This window comes from Eptatretus burgeri, chromosome 6 (genome assembly GCF_056783735.1).
Source record: "Eptatretus burgeri isolate ZD-2024b chromosome 6, Ebu_testis_v1, whole genome shotgun sequence".
NCBI lineage: Eukaryota > Metazoa > Chordata > Myxini > Myxiniformes > Myxinidae > Eptatretus > Eptatretus burgeri.
In genome coordinates, this window is record NC_140966.1 from 61,117,187 (window position 1) to 61,131,216 (window position 14,030).

At 43.5% G+C, this 14,030-nt stretch overlaps 1 long non-coding RNA gene and 1 pseudogene across 1 annotated transcript in view; both read left to right on the forward strand.

The window, feature by feature from the left end:
* Nucleotides 1-2,772, forward strand: part of LOC147024914 (uncharacterized) — a 10,134-nt gene extending 7,362 nt beyond the window's left edge. Inside the window, exon 2 of the long non-coding RNA XR_015059263.1 lies at nucleotides 2,392-2,772. This is a non-coding gene — a long non-coding RNA (uncharacterized LOC147024914). The remainder of the gene's footprint in view (nucleotides 1-2,391) is intronic.
* A 7,900-nt stretch (nucleotides 2,773-10,672) lies between these two features.
* Nucleotides 10,673-10,813, forward strand: LOC147024915 (signal recognition particle RNA; annotated as a pseudogene).
* The last annotated feature ends 3,217 nt before the right edge of the window (nucleotides 10,814-14,030 follow it).

Genomic DNA, 14,030 nt, shown 5'->3' on the forward strand with positions numbered 1-14,030 from the left:
CCTCCAAATCCAGATGCCAACTGGGCATCCTCCGTCATGCAAAGTCCTTCCTTGGCCCACCTGAACTCATATCCACCTGCATGGCTTTCAATCCACATCTTGATGGAGTGCTGCTCTCCCTTCTGGGCTGGCTCCCCTGCCTCACATCTTGCTCAGCTTCACGCCGTGGAAACCAAGGCTTTTGAGATCAATGGAACCTCTCGCAATGAGGCTGAGTTGATGAGCTTATCATTTCACCATCAGCAACAGGTCGGTGCTCTCTCTGTCTTCTTCCACCTCCTCTCTGATCTTGCACCCTCTGCCTTCTCCGTGCTTTGTCCCTCTCAGGTATCTACAGGGTATATGCAGTCCACCGGCAACCCCCTTCTAATTAAACTGCCAAAATTCCGAAGCACTGCTCACTTCCTCATTTGTTCCTCTTTTTTCCTGCCTGTGGAACCAACTTCCACATTCTCTTCAATCTCATTCCTCCCTCAAGGTCTTCAAGGCAATTGCTCACCACCATCTCAGATCATCCCCCATCCAAAACCATCATCTTTTCTCCACCCGTTAAACTACCCCAACCCCCCTACCCCCAATTTTCCTTTTTTGTTGCTTCTGTCTGCATCGTGTCCACCCTTTGCATTCCCCCCTACCTTTCATCCCTTGTTTGTCAATCTGCCTCTATTTCCTCCCTCAGCCCTGCAGTTGGTGCTTACCCCTTTTCCTGCTGTTCCTTTTGTTATGTTGCTCCCTGATCTATTCTGTGTTCGAGCTCTTCAATGAGCCTTGACTCTCTATGTATACACAAAAACAACTGGATTTTGATACAACGTATACATGAAGGACTGTTTAGTTTGTTTGGGCCTCTTCATTTACTCTCACAAGGAGGGATCGGTATACCAAAAATGACGCACAAGGGAATGACCGGTTAACAAGTGCAAAGGAAGTTTGTCAATCAGTAAAAAAAGAAAAAAAAAGTTTTAAAACCACCAAACTCTTATTTGATTTCCTTATCACCCTCGCCACGTTTTTACAGACTGAACTCGCGTAACTATTGCACTTGCCTCATTTACTTGAGCACAATAGGTACGTGGGTTTAAACACGTAATGATACAAATCTATGAATACCTCCTGGTTTCGATAATTGCAGGACTTCTGTTTTACCCCCTTAAATATGGAATTAGTAATTTACTAGCCAAACGTTTTTTTTTTGTTTTTTTTTTTTGCCTGGCAGACCCATGGTAGATAGCCTAACGATCATGCACTCACTACTTACACCATTGGCCTCAATGTGCAGGTTATTGTGGATCTCATGAATAATGAATAATATTGTCGAGAATCCCAGCAGTCGCACACAACCTGAAGTCCAGTAGACCTTCTAGGAGACATGAAGTCTGATGAATCCTTCATCGAGTCAAACTAAAAGGAACAAGCTAAACGGTTTACCCTAAGCAATGGTCACGATCACCAATTTTACTGTGTAGTCGATACCATTCATCTCCCTCAAAGGATGGATGGGTAAAGTTCACAAATCTACAGAATTCCAGAATTACAAAAACAAACCTGTTTATTAGAAGCCACACACACAAATTTACAAAATTTCCCAACATGGATAGTTAGCTCATTCACATTGTAGGACTGTTTGTACTTGCCACAGACTTTGTTAGCAATCCCTGCATCGTTCTCTTTTTTTTCAGACGAGGGAGAACCAGTCTCGGTGAGAATGAGAAACACCAGGAGCACATCGAGTTAGGGAATTTTAGCAAATTGTATTGACCATCTGTGAAAAAATTGCTTACCAAAAAATTTCTTCACTAACGTATTCATCTAGGTGTCTACTAACACCTATCAATTAGTGCAAACCCAAATCCTTGTGGAAAATTCTGGGGAGGCAATCAAAGTTCGGGGGCTCAGAGGGCCGGCGAGAAAAAAAAAAAATCGGAAAATTAACTTTGCCAATATTGACTTGTGGGATGTCTAAGTAGGGGTTTTTTGGGGTGCTGAATTGATTCCAACCATTAGATTTGAGGAAAAATGAATCCCTGGCCGTAAAATATTGATATGATACATTTTTAGATATCTCAGACTGTGTTTTGCGGTAATTTGGCTCAATTGATTCAGATTGTTCAAATTGTGCTGAAACCAGCATACAACATTTTTGAAACCACTGCTATATTGTTGGTTATACTTGTGCTCATGCTCAGTAGAATTCTCTGTGTTAGCTGACGTTAGCTAAGAGCTTTTAGCTATAAAAAATTATTGTGTGCCGGACTCAATAGAAGTTGAATATATTCAACGTAGAGTGGACCTATTAATGTTAAAACACATCACTGTATGTGTGTTCTGTCTGGTTTGTGCCAAAATTTCATGTCCTGTCTGTTGTTTACAAAAAAGTGTCTTATTTTTTAGGACAGTATGGACAAGGACGTGACTGAACCTGGCTTGAGGTGTTTCATCTGTGGTGGTTCCGGGATTGAAAAGCATACGCTCTCAAAAGTCTTCAATAAAGGCAACCCACGAATCTTATCACATTCAGAGCTTGTGGGCGATGCGGCGTTGATCGGGGGACTAAATGAGGACTGGAAGAGAAAAGTCATCGCAAGTCTTCATTGCAAGAGAAAAGTTCCTCGATAACAAGAACAACAAAGCCCAGCTCGTCATGGTAACTCTCGCCTGAACATAAACCAGCTGGATGACAAGAGGAATAAGGTTGTAAAAGCTGACGAAGCAACATTTCCATTGAGCACAGTTCTGTTAAAAATGTCAATAAAATACATTTTATATGATCAAGGAGTGTTTTTTTTCTCAAAAATAATGGTTGGAATCAATTCAGCACCCAAAAAACCCCTAGTTAGACATCCCACAAGTCAATATTGGCAAAGTTAATTTTCCGATTTTTTTTTTTCTCGCAGGCCCTCTGAGCCCCCGAACTTTGATTGCCTCCCCAGAATTTTCCACAAGGATTTGGGTTTGCACTAATTGATAGGTGTTAGTAGACACCTAGATGAATACGTTAGTGAAGAAATTTTTTGGTAAGCAATTTTTTCACAGATGGTCAATACAATTTGCTAAAATTCCCTAACTAATCAAGGAGTATGCCCATGACCACGTCTGATTGAGCATGTTCTAGCTTTTCAGAGGCCCAGCAGATGCAAGAATGTCGATGTGTACTATCGGCTGTCCCCTGGTTCCGCAAATGTGGTGCTGAGGTAACAACTGCCCATAGAATGGCCTGACTTCAGGCAGGAAGAAATTGGTGGTAAAAACTGCATGGGATTGCCGGCTAAGAAAGCCACCATTAAATTCACATTGAGCTTGGGCTTTGAGCAATGGTGAAAGGTCTTATCGCCGGGTTACGACATACACGGTGTTGTGCCCATGTGTAGCGCGCCAGAGCTTACAGCCACCGGATCGCATACAGTTCTCCACTAAGGTTAAAGGGAGCGTCCACTCTCTCGACACCACAGAGCACACCACGTCCAACTGGCAAGCATCAGTCCATGATGATGCATGAACATTTGTGCCGAATCGGGGAAACTTGGCCCCTGATTGGTCACCTGGTGCACGTCCTCACCCGATAAAATGATTTTGTGATGATTTAAATGTCATTTGACTTGGATTATTTAAACTTCGTCAATAATTGTAAATTTTATCACGACTTATCTATTTAAAAAGGGAAAACTTGAAAAATACGGTTTCTTAAAAGTCAATTGAAGTTAATAAGTCATACATTTCATTTTGATATGCACAATATATATATATATATATATATATATATATATATATATATATATATATATATATATATATATATATATATATATATATATATATATTATACACAATTAAAATCTCCTTACCCATTCCTTCCTTACAATACGTGCACCTTCTGATGTGACGACCGATCAAAAGATGGCTAATCGACTGCACTTGTGAGATTTAAATTTATTCATGATGGTAGCAAACCTTCACAAAGTGATTGCATCCGGATTTAACATCAATTAATTTTTTTCTGGGAACAAAGCAAACAATTTCCACTGTTTGAAGTTGCCAAATAGAAAGTGGAGTTAAAAAGCTTTTCAGAACATTCACTGATGAGCCAAAACATTATGACCACTGACAGGCGAAGTGAATAATATTGATTATCTTGTTACAATGGCACCTGTCAAGGGGTGGGATATATTCGGCAGCAAGTGAACAGTCAGTTCTTGAAGTTGATGAGTTGGATGCAGGAGAAATGGGCAGGAGTTAAGACCTGAGCGATTTTGACAAGGGACAAATTGTTATGGGGTGCTCCCGGTCAGCAGTGGTGAGTACCTACCGACAGTGGTCCGAGGAGGTACAAACCACAAACCGTCGACAGGGTGTTGGGCGCCCAAGGCTCAACAATGCGCGAGGGCAACGGAGGCTATCCCGTCTGGTCCGAACCGACAGTAGGTCCATTATGGCACAAGTCACAGAAAATTGTAATGGTGGTCACGGGAGGAATGTGGTGGTCACTGCTGAGTATGGGGCTGCATAGCCGCAGACCGGTCAGAGTGCCCATGATGACCCCTGTCCACCGTCGAAAGCACCTACAATGGGCACGCGAGTGTCGGAACTGGATCTTGGAGCAGTGGAAGAAGGTCGCCTGGTCCAATGAGTCCCATTTTCTTTTAGATCACGTGGATGGCCATGTACGTGTACGCCGTTTACCTGGGGAAGTGATGGCACCAGGATGCACTGTGGGAAGACGACAAGCCGGTGGAGGGAGTGTGACGCTCTGGGCAATGTTCTGCTGGGAAACCCTGGGTCCAGCCATTCATGTGGTCGTCAATTTGACACATATCACCTACCTAAACACCATTACAGACCAGGTACTAACCTTCATGGCAATGGTATTCCCTGATGGCAGTAGCCTCTTTTAGCAGGATAATGTGCCCTGCCACACTGCACACATTGTTCGGAAATGGTTTGAGGAACATGATGAAATGTTCACGGTGTTGCCCTGGCCTCCAAATTCTACAAATCTCAATGCAATTGAGCATCTGTGGAATGTGCTGGACCGACAAATCCGATCCACGGCAGCTCCACCTCGCAACTTACAGGGCTTGAAGGATCTGCTGCTAATGTTTTGGTGTCAGATACCACAGGACACCTTCAGGGGTCTTGTAGAGTCCATGCCTTGGCAAGTCGGTGCTGTTTTGGCGACACACGGAGGACCAACAGCATATTAGGCAGGTGGTCATCATGTTTTGGCTCATCAGTGTACATTACATTAAATGAAGCCCTGTGCCTTAATTTCTTCAGAGCTTTACTCCAACATTTATAAGTAAATGTTGGACTTAACACAAGTTGAAGTAATACTACGGTGACTTGAGACTTCATCCTAGAGACTTGAAACTTGCCCTCAAAGACTTGGCTCAAGTGACTTGTTGACATCTCTGAATAGCGTCAGAGTTACGTAATTAATTGTGATATTAGAAATCCGACACTTATGGAATAGTTAGATGACATCTCCCTCTCCCAATGTCTGTATCTGAAATTATCAACCATTTTGACCCCCATTTTTAATTTCCCCACCTTTGTAATCTGTCCTCAATGCCATTTAAAAGGTTTCGCTCGGCCATGAAGTGGTAGCTGAGTGCAAAAAGAAAGTTCCAGGTACAACCCGAGACGGCAGTGACCAACAACAATGCTGTGAGGCTGGGAATGGGGTCACCCCATCCACGACCGAGCCAAATGCCAATGTCGAGTGAGAGGAGAGGCGCTTGGTGAACCAGAAAGGTCACAGTTCTCCCAAGGGGATAAAAGAGTGGAGTGAAGAAAGAAGTGCAAGAGTGCTCGGAAATCTCCAAACTAGAAGCTTCATTGCATGATCACTTCTGGAGCACCAGTCACATCCCACCAAAGGCCATGCCCTTCTCTCTCCTCTCTGTGGTGATGAGCCATTTCTCTGCCAAGCAAGCAGGGACTGCGTGGTGACCCATCCTACCATACTGAGTCGGATTCGCTGAAGTACTCTTCTGTTTTGTCTTTCCTGATATTGTCTCTCGGTCGTGGTGTGTCTGAGGGCCCAGTTAAGTTATATAATTAAGGTCTCTGTTGGTTTGTTGGCATCGTCCCTGCTAGTTATTTAATAATTAATGTTAAAATAAGTGTGTTGTAAATGCTGGAATTAAAGGGATAGTGTCGAGCACATCTTCGGAAGCTCTTGTTCTCCCTCCCCAATCTGACTGTTTGTGTCTAAGCCCTGCCTCCCCCCCCCCCCCACAGCATCCCTACATTTTGTCTTGCTTCCTCGATGTATATGTGTCTAAATGTAATTTTCCACAACAAACGGCAATAAAAACATCTCAGCAGTCAGTGGCCCACATGGCCTAAGTGTAGGGAAAGGTCACCATATGAGGTATGTGGGGCTTCCTCCGCTGTGCAGCCAAGAGCGTACCACTGCTGTTCCAAAGGCTCCCCTACCTCCCCAACAGGGTTATAAAATGACAAGGGATCGCATTCTCTCTCGCATTCTCTCTCGCATTCTCTCGCATTCTCTCGCACTCTCTCGCACTCTCTCGCACTCTCTCGCACTCTCTCTCTCTCTCTCTCTCTCTCTCTCTCTCTCTTTCTCTCTCTCTCTCTCTCTCTCTCTCTCGCACTCTCTCTCTCTCTCTCTCTCTCTCTCTCTCTCTCTCTTTCTCTCTCTCTCTCTCTCTCTCTCTCCCACCCCCCCCCTCGTGTCTGGTTGGCATGCATCACATCCCGGTGGGAGGGATGGTGCAGACTGACAACGCAGACCGCAGCATGCTGGCCTGATCAGCACCAAGACCGTGTGGGAGTTGGGCTCGTGCCACAGGTCCTTTTGTCCCGTCAATCTCATGCTATGTTGCATTCTCCCAATGAAAGGATTATGTTATTTGTGAAGCCATTGAGGATCTGTTGGTGAGTGGGTTAATGGAGTGGTCACCGGGAAACAGGAACCATAGCGCTTTAAGACTTTTGGCATATAAACCTATGAGACAGGTAAAATAGGTCCGCACATTAAGCGTCACCATTGGCGAACCACTGGCAGACTCGCTCGGTTATCCTGGCAGGCACATTCACCGCTGTCAATGCATTCTGAAACGCAGGTTCACGCCCAAATTACCTGGGTGGACACACAGACCTTTTCATCCTCCCCGCACGGTGATGTGTCGGTGGTTGAAGACCGCACGACCGTTACAATATAAACTAGAGACGTCATAGAACACCTTTCCCCACGCTGTCTTGAGAAACCAATTTGATTGGTCATGATGATGTAAAATACCGTAATATTTTATCCAAGTACTGCTCAACGGAAGGGTTGCGAAAGTGCCAAAAAGGCGATTTGTGTTCTCGAGTGTTCAAGTGTATAATTCAATTGAAATAAAAATAAAGATTTTAAAGGTTGTAGAATTATTTTTTGGACGTTTACCGCCGTTGATTCATCGTCTTTTACACCACCTTATTTACCACATTACAAGAGTTATTCGTGCCCTTTGTGACGTCCTTAGAAACAGTACGTTTCCTGTTTGGAATGATTTTCCATTCTGTGTGACTGCCAGACAGACAGAGTAAAACAATAATCTCACTCCTCTCTGCAGGATGTCTAATTGGGATGGATTAAGGGGCAAAGTACTGCCAAACTACAGGTTCGTTTTCTGATTCATGTTCAAAATAAAACATTCGCTTGAAATCAAGTTATTCCTCGATCATAAACTGACGCTTGTAGATGGACGGACGGACGGACAGACAGACAGAATTGAACAATTGCTTAACCCCGCTTTTCGCTCCGCATGCGTGGGGTAACAAGGCAGTGGATATTTTGCCGGACCGACATTTACCTTCATGCAGTTTTGCCACTGAAGTGATTATATTTGTCAACCAGAGTGACATCACTTCTAGTACCGGACAACATTTCACAACCGCTATTTTACCAATATATTCGCTACCCTCGATCTCGAACCTAAAATGGCTAATATTTTATGATTGTTTATTTGTACAGGTAGTGAGGTCACTCCACCTGAAAAGAGTGTTTGTGAGATGTTTTACACATCAGACTCAGTTCCACGTGTTCATCTTCATGGCCACTGTGTTGGGCACTGGACCCCGACACGAGAAGCCAGGCGTCATGACATGCTGGACTTTGTGAATTCCAAATTTCTCACGCCACGTGACTAGTTCAGTGGACTATATATATATGACAGGTAGAGTCTGGTATGTGATAAAAACCGTATCTTTCAAAAAGAGTAGGCCATTTGGTGTTAGTACTCTGGCCAATTTCAATTGTGGATCGAGTCCAAAAGGCCTATGGTATCCATCCATGCATTCACAAGGATTTTGGTTTGAAGACCTTCATAAGATGTTCCATCTTCATGCGTATATTCTTTCCTCAGCGATGAGTACTTCATGTCAAGAGCCTTCAGAATTTTTTGCAAATCATCCAATAGTTTGATAGGTTTTAACAGTTAGTTAACCTGAAAACCACCCTGCATATGGTGTCCTTGCTTGGTCGAACGTTCTGACAATGCAGTGTACTCTTCCTGATGGACACAGCTGCTGGCAGAGCAACTTCTCAGGGCAATGCAAGTGACAGTCACATGCCTCGCCAAAATTATCCCAGAGGTCACATAGCACCACTAGGAACATCACACCAATAAGCCATTGTAGAAAGGAATGGACAATTGCATTGAATCCATTGCCACATAAACACGTTGGTTTGTGAGTTCTGCTTTGTCAAGGTTCCACTCAAAAGGAATCCGACAGTGGCTGAACAATAACCCGATGATGATTACACACCAACATCCTGGATATTGTTGTACTCCATGCATTTCCTGCAACAGGGAATGGTGTGGCTAAAAATAACTGAACTCTTCCATGCTGACGATGAGTGGCACAATGATGGTGGGCGTGGGAGATAGATGATACGGTTTGATTGGCATGCCCTTTGTAAATAAATCTAGATACAGTGTTCCCTTTTGTGTCAATATTAACCGACTTCATGATTTAAACAAACAAAAAAAAAAAAAGGAGTTAAAGTCAGATCGAATTTAAGCCACAGCTGGTGTTGGGTTGGGCCCTTTAATAGACTTGAAAATGGCAAGTCATCTCCCATCCCCCTCACAACAGCCTAGCCCTGTTTTTTTTTTGTTTGTGTTTTTTTCTTCTATGATCGATCACTCTCACACACACACACACACACACACACACACACACACACACACACACACACACACACACACACACACACACACACACACACACACACACACACACACACACACACACACACACTTTATTTAATATAATTGGATGCTATATGTTACAAAGTCTCTCTTTGCATAATTTTTAGATTAAAAAAACTGATTAAAAGCACGTGACCTGTTGGCAATAAATTTGAAGAAGGGAGGTGAGAAGAGGAACAAAGAGGGGGTAGGACACAGAACTAATTTGACTAGAATACAAAAATACGTTTCACAAATGGATTTTCATTTCCCCCTCCCCCCCCCCCCCCAAGTTGCCAAAGTCAAACGTCATAGTAAAATCGGATTTGCTCTGACTTCACTAATTGTTCTCTTGCTGATTGGCTGATTGGGTAGGTTGCATGGTATGATTGATCTTGTAAATATGGATAACGCTGACTGGTCCATCATAAATGTAGATATTGAATGATCAGTTGATATTCCAAGTTGACCCTCTGGCTCCAGATGCAGGAACTCAGGTTTCACCCAAAGGTGGATGGAGGTTGTGTTTTAACCCGTTTGTCTGTCCATGAGCAGGATATCTCAAAAAGTTATGGACAGATTTCTATGAAACTTGGTAGGCAGGTTCGGTATGTGACAAGGAACAATTGTTTAGATTTTGGTGAATATCCGGATCCTATAATTTTTTTCAAAGTGATTCTTCACCATTAAGTGATGGGGCCATAAACGATGCATAGCATGACATCTCAGAAAGTTGTGGACAAGTTATGACAAAACTAGGTGAACGAGTTGGTTAGGTTACAAGAACAAGCCGATTCGAATTTGGTTCAGGTCCGGATGCATACCTGGAGCAGGAATGTACTCTTCCGAGTGCTGTTGTATAGTTTCCAAATGTCCTTGTAATTAATGTGAAAACACCTCTACTAATATATGTTTCTGGCATAAAATTTATGTACAAGCGCCACCACAAGCCATCATCTTGCATAATCACCGATTTTCAGTCCATTGCAGGACAAACGCCTCCCGAGATCCACATTTTGGAGTGGTGGGGGTAGGATATTGGCAAACTCGCCATCCTTGCCAATCGCGGGTTGGAGAAAGAGTTTTGGCAGGAAATTTTATTTCATTCAGGGTGCTAACGATAGCTCACATACTATTTGGGAAAGACACCGAGAGAGCTTTAACGTCCATTAACAACCAGTGCTAACAGACGGGTCCTCTCGCTTAACATCGACCAATATCGATGGGGCACACACTGATACAGAACCATTGGTGCGAAACATCAGGGTGATGGTTTACAGTTGGGTTGAGATTCAAACCCAGGCTAGATGCCGTGACAGGCAGGGTATCAACACCTCATGGCCTAACCCGAATACTACATACATATACATATACATATACATATACATATACATATACATATACATATACATATACATATACATATACATATATATATATATATATATATATATATATATATATATATATATATAACCGGGCGTAGTGGCGTGCGCCTGTAATCCGGCTACTCGGAGGCTTGGGTTGGAGGATCGCTTGAGGACGGGAGCTCTGCGCTGGGCTGCGCTATGAGAGGGTGCAGGGCAGCCTGGAATCATGGCGAAACCCAATCCTTATCCCTGTGTCGTAAGAGGCGACCAGGGTTGCGTCAGGAAGGGCATCCAGTGTAAAACCTTTGTCAAATCAGTATGCGGATCATAACGGATGATTCACTGTGGCGACCCCTAATGGGAGCAGCCGAAAGAGGAACAACAATATATAATATCTGATGAATGCATCCACACATCCAGGTCCTCAGACAGTTATTTCCTTAAATGCATGTTCAGATTAGCCCCATCCCCATGTCTAATGGGATCTTAAATGTGATGCGTTGAGAAGGGTAAAGAATAGATCCCCTCTCTTATGGGAAGCTTTTTTCTTTACGACAGACACGTTCACACACATTTCTGTCACAAGCTCTGAAGCCCGCCCTCATTTTTCCTCAGCAGCATTCTTTCGCGAGCTCCGACACCCACCTTTTTTGAGAACGCACGGGTCGTCATGGTAACCGTGCCCCAGTGGGGTATGGTGAGTTTGGGGCAGATGGCACCCGGTAGAGATGCCCCGAAGATATAAAAAGACGTTCTGTGAGGAGAGACGTTCGGAGAGGAAAAGGCGAAAGAGGGACGTTCTGAAGCGAGAGAGATGTTCTGTGAGGAGATACATTTTGAGAGTGGGGAAAAAGCGAAAGCGATATGTTCTGAAGAGAAAGAGATACGTTCTGAGATCATAAAAAAGCGTGAACGAAAGAGGTACGAGAGAGAAGCGAGCAAGAAGCGGGTGTAGGCACGCAAAAGAGGAGAAGGAAGCGAGTGTGTGGGTGTCTGGCCAGAGCCAACAGTGAGACGGTTCGTCCTACCCAGAGCTTCGGCAAGCGAGCGTGTGGACTGGCGTTCAAGGCTGCCCCGCGAGAGGCTGTACGACAAAGCTGGGTGCTGGCGACGGACGTGACACGCACACACGCATTTCAGAACGTTTTTGCTTCACATACGACTTTCTGGTGAGCGAGACGATTTTCTCCCCCTCCCCTCCCCCTGAATGAGCCGTTGGGTACCCTTGTCTGTGTTTAGTTGGAAGTAAGTCAACCTCCGATAAGCATCTGCTCTTTCTCTCCTTCCTGGCATTTTGATTGATTTTGCTTTGAAATTCATTCTTTATTTACCTCAGCAAATAAAAAGTTGTTTTTATTTATTTATTTTATTATTAATAAAATATTTGTCGATTTCCAACATGTCCATGTTTGTCCTTTCCTTCATTGATCTGGCATTGGTCGGCATGCACCAGCAGTTAAAACGCTCGGCCGCCCTAATTAAAATCTAATCAGATAATATTGGTGCTTTGCCGAGGGCGTGATCCCCGCTCAGGTAACCATGTGACCACCAGTTAAACGGAATAATTAGACGGTGGACACTGGAACTCGTGGTTGACTGGGTGGCGTTCGTGGTTTTAAAACAACACACCGTACCATAACGGTAATTGTGAGCGATGGCCCCAGGTCCGGCTGTACCGAGGACAACCGGGGATTAATCCCCCTGAGTGACAAACTGGTGTCTCGGTATCCGTCACCGCAACAATATATATATATATATATAAAAAATATGGAATAGGCAAAGCCTCGAAGCGAACGTAGAATTCTTCTTACATTCGCTTCTGACTTTACATAAAACTTGTTCACTACTGTGTACTTGCCAACGATACCATGGTACATGTAAACGCCGCACAGCTGATGATTTCGACGCAATTTCCGGTTACTTCGGCCTGGATTCGGGATCAGCGATCAAATAATGTAAATCACGATTAAAAAATATTTTTTGATGATGCGGGAGATATCTTTATTAAAATTAACTTTGGGGAAAAAAATTATTGAATAAATAAATAAACGATCACTTCTGGTCAAGAATAAAAAAATATATAAGTTCCGGAAAGAGTTTAAAAATCACTCCCGGTAATGTTAAATACAAAATAAACACTTCCTGTCATGAAAAAAAAATCACTTTCAGAAGTATAAAATTAACTTTGGGACAAAAATAATTGAATAAATAAATAAACACTTCCGGTAATGATCTCCCAGCATGCATCATTCCCCATGAAAAAAACCGGAAACAAAAAAAAAACCAGAAGCAAAAAAAAAAACCGAAGCAAAATGGTCATAGCCAACGACACGGATTCACAATTGGCAGGGTATTGTGTTGTTTTTGTTGTTTCCTATTCTCTCATGTGCACACGTCAAGTAATATTCACAAGATAGAAATAAAACCCAATCGTGTTTATACACCGCACAGCGTTTAACAACAACCGGAAGCAAAAGGTCATATCCAACGACACGGATTCGAAATAGCCAGGGGTATTGTGCTGTTGTTGTTGTTGTTTACCTATTCTCTCAAGTGCATGCGTTAAGTATGAAGCTCACTGCGTTCGATATATATATATATATATATATATATATATATATATATATATATATATATATATATATATATATATATATATATATATATATATATATACATACATACATACATATATTGTTGCGGTTCGGGGGCGGGGGAATTCAGACGAGTGCGTCAATCACTGTCCGTAACCAGTTTGGGTTTTCGCACCCCACTCTCGACAGCCAAATGTTACAGATTCAGCGCCACTCTAACCACCGCCGTCTCCGGGGTTATAATGCCGGCTGGTTCAGCACAATTCTCGGGTTACGCGTCTCGAACCACGATAACAAAATACACCTGTACCTTGCCTGCTGGGGAAATAGACCCCGGTTACAGACTGGTTTTATCAGAGACCGAGCGGAATCTACCAGTCTGTAACCATTTTCGTTTTTATATCCAAATTGAGCGGATCGTTCCTCAGCGCAGCACGAATTTATTCAAAGCGGCAACTTCGTACGAATCAGCCAGATTTATTGGGGACATCGGGGAACACGACACAAGCAACGCATTCACGACAATGTTATAATTAATCTCTAACCCGTTCTTAACTAGGGAGCTACGGATTCCGGGTTTTGAAGCCGGGGACCCTAACGAGATAAGCCTTAAACAACATGCAGACAAGACATAGACAGCATGCAGACAAGACACAGAGTACTTGGTGTTGTTTCATGGATGAGAGGAAAGTGTCAAAGGCACGAATATGGCTCGTGACAAGCCGATGTCCACGGATTTGAGCGCCCAAGCTCAAACACGCCGCGTGGCAAGATGGTGCTCGTCCTCCTTTTGTCGCACCGCCCATGCACGCAGCCTCCATGCGTTCTGACCCCGCACAAGACTGTCAGATCGATGGTGGGTTTCACCT